Here is a 13,262-nt window from a genome sequence, read left to right as displayed (position 1 = left end):
AGTCCAATACATCACGGGCACATCCCTCCCCATCGGGAATATCCACAGGATTCAGTCAGATACATCACGGACACATCCCTTCCCGTTGGGAATATCCACAGGACTCAGTCCAATACATCACGGACAGGTCCCTCCCCATCGGGAATATCCACAGGATTCAGTCAGATACATCACGGACACATCCCTTCCCGTCGGGAATATCCACAGGATTCAGACCGACACATCACAGACACATCCCTTCCCGTTGGGAATATCCACAGGACTCAGTCCAATACATCACGGACACATCCCTTCCCGTTGGGAATATCCACAGAACTCAGTCCAATACATCACGGACAGGTCCCTCCCCATCGGGAATATCCACAGGATTTAGTCCGATACATCATGGACACATCCCTCCCCATCGGGAATATCCACAGGACTCAGTCCAATACATCACGGACACATCCCTCCCCATCGGGAATATCCACAGGACTCAGTCCGATACATCACGGACACATCCCTCCCCATCGGGAATATCCACAGGATTCAGTCCGATACATCACGGACACATCCCTCCCCATCGGGAATATCCACAGGATTCAGTCCGATACATCACAGACATATCCCTTCCCGTCGGGAATATCCACAGAAGGGACTGCCTCAAGATGGCAATATCATCATTAAAGATCCTCTCCATCCAGGCTATGCATTTTCTCCCAGCTCCCATTGGGCTGGAGGTACTGAAGCCTGAAGTCTCACACCCCAAGTTATAATTATAATCCAGTATAATTATGGAGAAGGATAGGACTGGACCCAGGGTTGAGATTTTTGTTTGGAGAAAGGCTAACTTTGAGGAGATGAGAAAGGATTTAGAAGGAGTGGATTGGGACAATTTGTTTTATGGGAAGGATGTAATAGAGAAATGGAGGTAATTTAAAGGTGAAATTTTGAGGGTACAGAATATTTATGTACCTGTTAGGTTGAAAGGAAAGGTTAAAAGTTTGAGAGAGCCATGGTTTTCAAGCGATATTGGAAACTTGGTTCGGAAAAAGAGAGAGATCTACAATAAATATAGGCAGCATGGAGTAAATGAGGTGCTCAAGGAATATAAAGAAGGTAAAAGGAATCTTAAGAAATTAGAAAAACTAAAAGAAGATTTGAGGTTGCTTTGGCAAGTAAGGTGAAAATAAATCCAAAGGGTTTCTACAGTTATATTAATAGCAAAAGGATAGTGAGGGATAAAATTGGTCCTTTAGAGAATCAGAGGGGACAGCTATGTGTGGAGCCGAAAGAGATGGGGGAGATTTTGAACAATTTCTTTTCTTTGATATTCACTAAGGAGAAGGATATTGAATTGTGTAAGGTAAGGGAAACAAGTAGGGAAGTTATGGAAACTATGGTGATTAAAGAGGAGGAAGTACTGGCGCTTTTAAGGAATATAAAAGTGGATAAATCGCTGGATCATGACAGGATATTCCCTAGGACCTTGAAGGAAGTTAGTGTAGAAATAGCAGGGGCTCTGACAGAAATATTTCAAATGTCATTAGAAACGGGGATGTTGCTGGAGGATTGGCATATTGCTATTGCAGTTCCATTGTTTAAAAAGGGTTCTAAGAGTAAACCTAGCAATTATAGGCCTGTAAATTTGACATCAGTGGTGGGTAAATTAATGGAAAGTATTCTTAGAGATGGTATATATAATTATCTGGATAGATAGGGTCTGATTAGGAACAGTCAACATGGATTTGTGCGTGGAAGGTTATGTTTGACAAATCTTAGTGAATTTTTTGAAGAGGTTACTGGGAAAGTTGACGAGGGTAAAGCAGTGGATGCTGTCTATATGGTCTTCAGCAAGGCCTTTGACAAGGTTCCGCACGGAAGGTTAGTTAGGAAGGTTCAATCGTTAGGTATTAATTAATATTGAAGTAGTAAAATGGATTCAACAGTGGCTGGATGGGAGATGCCAGAGAGTAGTGGTGGATAACTGTTTGTCAGGTCAGAGGCTGGTGACTAGTGGTGTGCCTCAGGGATCTGTACTGGGTCCAATGTTGTTTGTCATATACATTAATGATCTGGATGATGGGGTGGTAAATTGGATTAGTAAGTATGCAGATGATACTAAGATAGGTGGCATTATGGATAATGAAGTAGGTTTTCAAAGCTTGCAGAGAGATTTAGGCCAGTTCGAAGAGTGGGCTGAAAGATGGCAGATGGAGTTTAATGCTGATAACTGTGAGGTGCTACATTTTGGTAGGAATAATCCAAATAGGACATACATGGTAAATGATAGGGTATTGAAGAATGCAGTAGAACAGAGAGATCTAGGAATAACAGTGCATAGTTCCCTGAAGGTGGAATTTCATGTGGATAGGGTGGTGAAGAAAGCTTTTGGTATGCTGACCTTTACAAATCAGAGCATTGAGTCTAGGAGTTGGGATGTAATGTTAAAATTGTACAAGGCATTGGTTAGGCAAAATTTGGAGTATTGTGTACAGTTCTGGTCACCGAATTATAGGAAAGATGTCAATAAAATAGAGAGAGTACAGAGAAGATTTACTAGAATGTTACCTGGGTTTCAGCACCTAAGTTACAGAGAAAGGTTGAACAAGTTAGGTCTTTATTCTTTGGAGCGTAGAAGGTTGAGGGGGGACTTGATAGAGGTATTTAAAATAATGAGGGGGATAGATAGAGTTGATGTGGATAGGCTTTTTCCATTGAGATTAGGGGAGATTCAAACAAGAGGGCATGAGTTGAGAGGGGGCAAAAGTTCAGGGGTAACACGAGGGGGGACTTCTTTACTCAGAGAGTAGTAGTGTGGAACGAGCTTTCGGTAGAAGTGGTAGAAGCAGGTTCGATATTGTCATTTAAAGTAAAATTGGATAGGTATATGGATAGGAAAGGAATGGAGGGTTATGGGCTGAGTGCAGGTCGGTGGGACTAGGTGAGAGTAAGCATTTGGCATGGGTTAGAAGGGCCAAAATTTGGTTAAGTTCAGCAACAACTTCCACCATTCAGTTCTTGAATGAAATGACAAGTCCCTAATCACTATCATTTAGTAACACTGTGACCACTTTGCACTAATGTTGATTCCTTGTTCTAATTCTGTTCCTGTGTTAAAATAATGTTTAATTTTTGTTTGATATGTTTTTTCTTGTGAGTGCTGTTTGCCTGTTGCTTTGTGTCTGTGATTGAAGATTGTTTAATGTCATTTCTGTACACAAGTGTAAAGGAGAATGAAATAATTGTTACTCCTGATCCGATGCAACAGAAAAATACACAATAAAATAAAGAACACACTAATTAAAAATCACAATAAATATAAATACTTAAGAGAGCTCATATACATTGATTGATTGTATGTCCATAAAGTGATGCTGGGCACAGGAGTGTCTGTACACAAGGTGACTCTGACAAGAAACAATAAAGTAGTGGTGGTTGGGGGCTGTGGAGGGGTGGGTGAGTGGGTGGAGGTGTTGATCAGCCTCACTACGTGGGGAAAGTAACTGGTTTTGAGTCTGGTGGTCCTGGTGTGGATGCTGCATGGTCTCCTCCCTGATGGGAGTGGGACAAACAGCCCGTGAGCAGGATGGGTGGGATCCTTCATGGTGTTACTGTGGAGAGAGAGAGCACATCAGTGTTTCAGCTCAATAACAAGCCCAGGACAGACCTGGGAGGGAGCAATAGGAACCGAGTGAACAGTCCGAGGCTGATTATCAGAAGAGGGAAGTGCAGGTGAATTAACACTGACACAGTCAGTAGGAGTGTCGACCAGATGATCCGACAGGTGATTGATAGAGTTACTAACTGGATTGAATGTTGGATAAGGGCAGATCAGTGAATCTCTACCACTCTGTAGAGAGGTTTATGAGGAGGAATTCAGGCAGTCTCTATGGAGGTGAGTAAACAGTTGATATCTCAGGCTGAGACCCTTCATTGGGATTGGGAAAGAAGGGGCAGAAGTGGGAAAAGACCAGAAAGCCAGATGCTTCCTTCCTATCCACTCATGCTAAAGGGTCTTGGCCCAAAACATTGACTATTTATTCCTCTCCCTAGATGCTGCCTGACCTGCTGAGTTCCTGCATCATTTTGTGTGTGTTGCTCTGGAAATTTCCAGCATCGCAGAATCTCTTGTGTTTATGTTAAAGTTTTATAATATTGTTAGGACGCAAATGGTCACAATTTTTGCCAGGGTTAGGGTGAGCATAGGTTTAAGGTGAGGAGGCAAAAGATATAAATGGGACGATGTCCCACAGAGAGTGGTGTACGGGAGGAGCTGTCGGAGGTGGTACTATTGCAACATCTGAAATACATTTGGAAAGGCACATCCATCTGTTCCTCTGAAGCCCACAATCAATTCCTTGCTCTTCCTGCCGTTGAGTGCATGCTTGTTGCAACACTTCTTGACCTTGGCTTCAATACCTCTGCAACTAGATCCTCGATTCCTCACTTGCAGACCCCAGTCAGTTCGCATTGATAACAGCATCTCATCTACGATCTCCATCGGCACGGGTACACCACAGGGCTGTGTGCTTAGCCCCCTACTCTACTCACTTTACACTTATGACTGTGCAATGCCACATTTAAGTTCACTGACAACACCACTGTTGTTGGCTGAATCAAAGGTGATGAAGAATCAGCAGATAGGAGGGAGACTGATCTGAGATGACTGTGGACTTCAGGAGGAAACCAGAAGTCCATGAACCAGTCATATCGGGGGAATCAGAGGTGGAGAGTTTCAGCAACTTCTATAGATATGTGGTGGAGATATTAACAAGTTGCATCATGGCTTTGAACAGTTAAGAAACATAGAAACCCTACAGCACAATACAGGCCCTTCAGCCCACAATGCTGTGCCAAACATGTCCCTATCTTAGAAATTACTAGGCTTACCCATAGCCCTCTATTTTACTAAGCTCCATGTACCTTTCCATGAGTCTCTTAAAAGACCCTATCGTATCCGCCTCCACCACTGTTGCCGGCAGCCCACTCCACACACTCACCACTTTCTGAGTAAAAAACTTACCCCTGACATCTCCTCTGTACCTGCTCCCCAGCACCTTAAACCTGTGTCCTCTTGTGGCAACCATTTCAGCCCTGGGAAAAAGCCTCTGACTATCCACACGATCAATGCCTCTCATCATCTTATACACCTCTATCAGGTCACCTCCAATCCTCTGTCGCTCCAAGGAGGAAAAGCAGAGTTCACTCAACCTGTTCTCATAAGACATGCTCCCCAATCCAGGCAACATCCTTGTAAATCTCCTCTGCACCCTTTCTATGGCTTCCACATCCTTCCTGTAGTGAGGCGACCAGAACTGAGCACAGTACTCCAAGTGGAGTCTGACCAGGCTCCTATATAGCTGCAACATTATCTCTCGGCTCCTAAGCTCAATCCCACGATTGATGAAGGCCAATACACCCGATGCTTTCTTAACCACAGAGTCAACCTGCACAGCTGCTTTGAGCATCCTATGGACTCGGACCCCAAGATCCCTCTGATCCTCCACACTGCCAAGAGTCTTACTATTAATACTATATTCTGCCATCATATTTGACCTACCAAAATGAACCACTTCACACTTATCTGGGTTGAACTCCACCTGCCACTTCTCAGCCCAGTTTTGCATCCTATCAATGTCCCACTGTAACCTCTGACAGCCCTCCACACTATCCACAACACCCCCAACCTTTGTGTCATCAGCAAATTTACTAACCCATCCCTCTAATTCCTCATCCAGGTCATTTATAAAAATCACGAAGAGTAGAGGTCCCAGAACAGATCCCTGAGGCACACCACTGGTCACCGACCTCCATGCAGAATATGACCTGTCTACAACCACTCTCTGCCTTCTTTGGGCAAGCCAGTTCTGGATCCACAAAGCAATGTCCCCTTTGATCCCATGCCTCCTTACTTTCTCAATAAGCCTTACAAGGGGACCTTATCAAATGCCTTGCTGATATCCAGCAAGGTTGAACATTTTATAGCTCAATCTATAAAACGCAGTGGATACGGCCCAGTCCTTCACAGGGAAAGCCCCCCCCCCCACCACTGAGCACATCTACAATGAGCTCTGTCACTGAAAAGCAGCATCCACCATCAGGGACCCCACCACACAAGCTCTCTTCGCACTTCTGCCATCAGGAGCCCCAGGACCTACACCACCAAATTCGGGAACAGTTCCTACCCCTCAACCGTCAGGCTCCTGGACCAGAGGGGATAACTCTCTTGTCCCATCACTGGGCTGTTCCCTTAGCCTATGGATCCACTTTCAATGACTTATCTCATGTTCTTGATAGCGATGACTTATTTATTTATTTTTGTATCTGCAGTGTTGATTGTTGTCTGCCTGTCTCGGTGGATGTGGTATTGCATTGATTCTATTGTTTTTCTTGGATTTATTGTGATTCTCTGCAAGAAAACAAACATTAGCGTTGTATATGGTGACTTATATGAACTTAGATAATAAATTCACTTTCAACCAGTCAAACCTCATCACTATCTGAGATTCTGTCGATAACAGTTGTGCCATCAGCTAATCTATAGATGGCATTTGAGCTGTGGCTAGCTAGACCCAGATCCTTTAGCTGGGAAAACACTCTCTCTGCCTTCAGAATGTTGATCTTGGCAAGTATTTTGTGACTTTCCATAAGACTTAGCAGCAGAATTAGGCCATTTGGCCCATTCATGTCCGCTCCGCCATTCATCATGGCTGATTGAATTTTCCTCTCAGCCCCAGTCTCCTGCCTTCTCCCTGTATCCCTTCATGCTCTGACCAATCAAGAATCTATCAGCCTCTGCCTTAAGTGTTAGGAGAATTCAGGGTGACTTGGATAGGCTGGGTGAGTGGGCAGACACTTGGCAGATGATGTTTAATGTGAATAAGTGTGAGGTTACCCACTTTGGGAGTAAGAACAGGAAGGCAGATTATTATCTGAACGGTGTAGGGTTAGGTAAAGGAGAAATACAAAGAGATCTAGGAGTCCTTGTTCATCAGTCACTGAAGGTGAATGAGCAAGTGCAGCAGGCAGTGAAGAAGGCTAATGGAATGTTGGCCTTTATTACAAAGGGAATTGAATACAAGAGCAAGGAAATCCTCTTGCATTTGTACAGAGCCCTGGTGAGACCACACCTGGAGTATTGTGTACAGTTTTGGTCTCCAGGGTTAAGGAAGGACATCCTGGCTGTAGAGGAAGTGTCTATTGTCTGTACATAAAGACTTGATCTCCACCACTGCTTGTGGCAAAGGATTTCTATGAGATGTTTCGCTCTTGGCTGGGTAGTGTTAGAGGCAGACTTTAGGACCTTTAAGAGACTTTTAGAGAGGTGCATGTGACAGTGGCCACATTGCGGTACACTGCTTCGACAGGCGGGCTAAACCAGGTGAGGGTAGCTGGGAGCCTCCAATCCCGGCGAGAAAGAGATATGCCTACCCCAGCACACAAAGCCTATTCTTACAGAGTGGGCTGATGAGCTCAACACAAGATCTGATGGCCAAGAAGGTGGGGCTGCAATACTTCGTGGAGAGCGAAGGGCATGACAAGGCACAGAAGGCATCATGGTCATCCCCTGCAGACGAGGAAGTCCCCAGTTGTGACTATTTTTCATACCACTGGACCAAGATTTCTGTGGCCGACAGGGTAGCAAAGCATTTGACAAGGTCCCCCAGGACAGGCTCATCCACAAAGTCATGAGGCAAGGGATCAGTGGAACTTTGGCTGTTTGGATAAAAGATTGGCTTAAAGGAAGAAAGCAGAGGGTAGTTGTGGAAGGAAAGTGTTCTGCCTGGAGGTCAGTAACTAGTGGAGTGCCGCAGGGATCTGTCCTGGGACCCCTGCTATTTGTGATTTTTATAAATGACCTGGATGAAGAGGCGGAAGGATGGGTGAGTAAGTTTGAAGATGACACAGAGATTGAAGGAGTTGTGGATGGAGCTGTAGGTTGTCGAAGGTTACAAGAGGATATAGACAGGCTGCTGAGTTGGGCAGAAAAGTGGTAGATGGAGTTCAATCTGGATAAGTGTGGGGTGAATTAAAAAAGCAAACAAGGAAATCTGCAGATGCTGGAAATTCAAACAACACTCACAAAATGCTGGTGGACCACAGCAAATCCCTTAGTATCTCCCCTCTCAGTTAGTCCTGACGAAGGGTCTCGGCCCGAAACGTCGACAGTCCTTCTCCTATAGATGCTGCCTGGCCTGCTGTGTTCCACCAGCATTTTGTGTGTGAAGTGTGAGGTGATGCATTTTGGAAGGACAAACCAGAAGGCTGAGTACAGGGTTGATGAACAGTTACTTAAGAGTGTAGATAAGTCAAGTCAAGTCAACTTTTATTGTCATTTCAACCATAACTGCTGGTACAGTGCATAGTAAAAATGAGACGTTTTTCAGGACCATGGTGTTACATGATACAGTACAAAAACTAGACTGAACTACGTAAAAAAAAAAAGAGAAAGCTACAGTAAACTACAGACCTACATTGGACTGCATAAAGTGCACAAAAAAAGTGCAGGCATTACAATAAATAATAAACAGGACAATAGGGCAAAGTGTCAGTCCAGGCTTGGGGTAGTGAGGAGTCTGATAGCTTGGGGGAAGAAACTGTTACATAGTCTGGTCGTGAGAGTCTGAATGCTTCGGAGCCTTTTCCCAGACAGCAAGAGGGAGAAGAGATTGTATGAGGGGTGCATGGGGTCCTTCATAATGTTGTTTCCTTTGCGGATGCAGCGTGTAGTATAAATGTCCATAAATGTAAATAAACAGAGGGACCTTGGGATTCAAATCCATACATCCCTCAAGGTAGCTGCACAGGTTGATAGGGTAGTCAAGAAGGCCTGTGCTATGCTAGGCTTCATAAATAGGGGGATTGAGTTCAAGAGTAGAGGTCATGTTGCAACTCTACAAATCTCTGGTGAGACCACATGTAGAGTATTGTGTTCAATTCTGGTCGCCTCATTATAGGAAGGATGTGGATGCTATGGAGAGGGTGCAGAGGAGATTTACCAGGATGTTGCCTGGATTGGAAAACAAGTCTCATGAGGCAAGGTCAGCAGAGCTGGGACTTTTCTCTTTGGAGCGTAGAAGGATGAGAGGGGACGATAGAGGTCTACAAGATTACGAGAGGCATAGATAGGGTGGATAGTTAGTACCTGTTTCCCAGGGTATGAAAAGCAAACACCAGAGGGCATATGTACAAAGTTAAGGGAGGGAAATTTAGAGGAGACATCAGGGGTAAGTTTTTACACAGAGGGTTGTGGGTGCCTGGAATGACTTGCCAGGGATGGTGATGGAGGCTAAAACATTAGGGGTATTTAAGAGCCTCTTGAACAGGCACATGGATACAGGCACATGGATGAAAGAAAAATAGAGGGTTACGGGGTAGTGTGGGTTTAGTACTTTTTTTTATCCATTCAAAAAGATCATGGCTGATCTGTCCGTAAACTCAGCTCCATCTACCTGCCTTTTCTCCCTAACCCTTAATTCCCCTACTATGTAAAAACCTATCTAACTGTATCTTAAATATATTTAGTGAGGAAGCCTCAACTGCTTCCCTGGGCAGAGAATTCCACAGATTCACCACTCTCTGAGAAAAAAAGTTTCTCCTCATCTCCCCTGAATCTGGAGGCAATGTCTCCTAGTTCTAGTCTCCCCTACCAATGGAAACAACTTTCCTACTTCTATCATATCTATCCCTTTCAAAATTTTGTATATTTCTATAAGATCCCCTCTCTTTCTTCTGAACTCCAGAGAGTGTAGTCCCAGGTGGCTCAATCTCTCCTCATAGTCTAACCCTCTCATCTCTGGAATTAACCTGGTGAACCTCCTCTGCACTGCCTCCAAAGCCAGTATATCCTTCCTCAAGTATGGAGACCAGAACTGCACACAGTACTCCAGGTGCAGCCTCACCAGTACCCCGTATAGCTGCAGCATAACCTCCCTGCTCTTGAATTCAATCCCTCTAGCAATGAAGGCCAACATCCCGTTTGCCTTCTTAATAATCTGTTGTACCTGCAAGCCAACTTTTTGTGATTCATGCACAAGCACTCCCAAGTTCCTCTGCACAACAGCATGCTGCAATCTTTCACCATTTAAATAATAATCTGCTCTTCTATTATTCCTTCTAAAGTGGATGATCTCGCAGTTAATAACGTTGTATTCCATCTGCCAGACCTTGGCCCACTCACTTAACCTATCTATATCCCTCTGCAGACTCTCCACAACCTCTGTATAATTTGCTTTTCCACTCAGTTTAGTGTCATCAGCAAGTTTTGCTATGCTACGCTCAGTCCCATCTTCCAAATCATCAATGTAAATGGTAGACAGCCGCAGGCCCAGCACTGACCCCTGCAGCACTCCATTCACCACTGACTGCCAACTGGAGAAACACCCATTTATACAAACTCTCTGCCTTCTATTGGTTAACCAATCCACTATCCATGCCAATACACTTCCTCCAACTCCATGCATCCATATCTTATTTATAAGTCTCTTGCGCTGCACTTTATCGAATGCCTTCTGGAAATCCAAGTATTCGACATCCACCTGTTCTCCTCTATCCACTGCACTCATTATGTCCTCAAAGAACTCCAGTAAGTTTGTCAAACAGGACCCGCCCTTCCTGAATCCCTGCTGCGTCTGTCTAATGAAACCACTCCCTTCTAAATGTTTTGCTATTTCTTCCTTAATGACAGATTCAAGCATTTTCCCAACTACAGATGTTAAGCTAACTGGCCTATAGTTGCCCATCTTTTACCTATATCCTTTAAAAAAAAATTGGTGTTACATTTGCAGTCTTCCAATACACCGGGACCTGCCCAGAGTCTAGAGAGTTTTAATAAATGATTACCAACGTGACTACTATACCCTCCACCAATTCCTTCAGCACCCTGGGATGCATCCAATCAGGACCAAGGGACCTTCAGGCCCTCTAGCTTGCTCATCACTATCTCTTTAGTGACAGTGATTTTATCGAGGTCCTCACCTCCTATTTCATCCATAACGTCATTCTTTGGCATATTAGACATGTCCTCCACCATGAAGACCGACACAAAATAGTTGTTCAATGTCTCAGCCATTTCCTTATCACCCAATATCAATTTCCCCTTCTCATCTTCCAAGGGACCTATGTTGACTTTAGCCACCCTCTTCCACTTTATATACTTATAAAAACTTCCACTATCTGTTTTTATATTTTGTGCTAATTTACTTTCATACTTTATCTTCCCTTTCCCTATTTCTTGTTTCGTTGTTCTGTGTTGTTTTTTAAAGTTTTCCCAATCCTCCAGTCTCCCACGACACTTTGCAACTTTGTACACAAGCTTTTAATTTGCTTTTAACCTCCAGAAACTTCTACTCATGGACACAGGTGTCAGTAAATTTTCACCCCTCTCCCTCCATTAACTATTCTTTAAAAAAAACACGGAACAGAAGCTGAACCTCTCGGCAGACCGGGCAGCTTCGGTAGGATCTTGGCATGCACGTGGAATCAGTTTCACACTGGAGATTCAGGTTGAACTGGAAGAAGGTACAGGGTTAATAGCAGGATTCTTATCAGGGGGATCTTGGGGTTCACGTCCATAGATGCCTTGAAGTTTCCGCACAAGTTGATGAGGTGGTGTGATGTATTGGCCCTCATTGCTGGGGGGTGGGAACCAAATTGAAGAGACGGAGGAAGAGGTGGTTGGCTCACAAATTGAGAAAGCTTGGAGACAGTGTGAGAGGGAGGATAGGCAGGTGATCGAGAAAGGACAGGCTCAGACCGATAGTTCAAGATGTGTCTATTTTAATGCAAGGAGAATTACGAACAAAGTGGATGAGCTTAGAGCATGGATCAGTACTTGGAGATATGATGTGGTGGCCATTAGAGGTTTGGATGGCTCAGGGCAGTTACTTAGTATGTTTCAGAAAGGACAGGGAGGGAGGGAAAAGAGGTGGGGGCATGGCACTGTTGATCAGAGATAGTGTCATGGCTGCTGAAAAGGAGGAAGATATGGAAGGATTGTCTACAGAGTCACTATGGATGGAAGGTAGGAATAGGAAAGGGCCAATAACTCTACTGGCTGTTTTTTTTTATATAGACCACCCAATAGTAACAGGGATATCGAGGAGCAGATTCTGGAAAGGTGTAATAATAACAGGGTTGTTGTGGTGGGAGATTTAAATTTCCCAAATATCAATTGGCATGTCTCTAGAGCGAGGGGTTTAGATGGGGTGGAGTTTGTTAGGTGTGTTCAGGAAGATTTCTTGACAATATGTAGATAAGCCTACAAGAGGAGAGGCTGTACTTGATCTGGTATTGAGAAATGAACCTGGTTAGGTGTCAGGTTTCTCAGTGGGAGAGCATTTTGGAGATAGAATTGTGATTGCTATCTCCTTTACCATAGTATTGGAGAGGAATAGGAAAAGACAAAAGCATTTAATTGGAGTAAGGGGAAATATGAGGCTAGCATCATCAATGGGGACAGGAGAGGTTCTGGAGGATTGGAGGGTTGTGGATGTTGTTCCCTTATTCAAGAAAGGGAGTAGAGATAGCCCATGAAGTTATAGACCAGTGAGTCTTCCTTCAGTGGTTGGTAAGTTGATGGAGAAGATCCTGAGGGACAGAATTTATGAACATTTGGAGAGGTATAATATGATTAGGAATAGTCAGCATGGCTTTGAGAAAGGCAGGTTATGCCTTATGAGCCTGACTGAAATTTTTGAGGATGTGACTAAACACATTGATAAAGGTAGAGCCATAGATGTAGTGTATATGGATTTCAGCAAGGCATTTGATAAGGTACCCCATGCAAGGCTTATTGAGAAAGGAAGGCGGCATGGGATCCAAGGGGACTTTGCTTTGTGGATCCAGAGCTAGCTTGCCCACAGAAGGCAAAGAGTGGTTGTAGACGGGTCATATTCTGTATGGAGGTCGGTCAACAGTGGTGTACCTCAGGGATCTGTTCTAGGACCCCTACTCTTTGTGATTTTTATAAATGACCTGGATGAGGAAGTGGAGGGATGGGTTAGTAAATTTGCTGATGACACAAAGGTTGGAGGTGTTGTGGATAGTGTAGAGGGCTGACAGAGGTTACAGCAAGATATTGATAGGATGCAAAACTGGACTGAGAAGTGGCAGATGGAATTCAACCCAGATAAGTGTGAGGTGGTTCATTTTGGTAGGTCAAATATGATGACACAGTATTAATGGTAAGGCTCTTGACAGTGTGGAGGATCAGAGGGATCCTGGAGTCTGAGTCCATAGGACACTCAAATTTGCTGTGCAGGTTGACTCTGTGGTTAAGA

Source organism: Hypanus sabinus, chromosome 3 (genome assembly GCF_030144855.1).
Source record: "Hypanus sabinus isolate sHypSab1 chromosome 3, sHypSab1.hap1, whole genome shotgun sequence".
Classification (NCBI taxonomy): Eukaryota; Metazoa; Chordata; class Chondrichthyes; order Myliobatiformes; family Dasyatidae; genus Hypanus; species Hypanus sabinus.
This window is presented reverse-complemented; position numbering follows the sequence as displayed.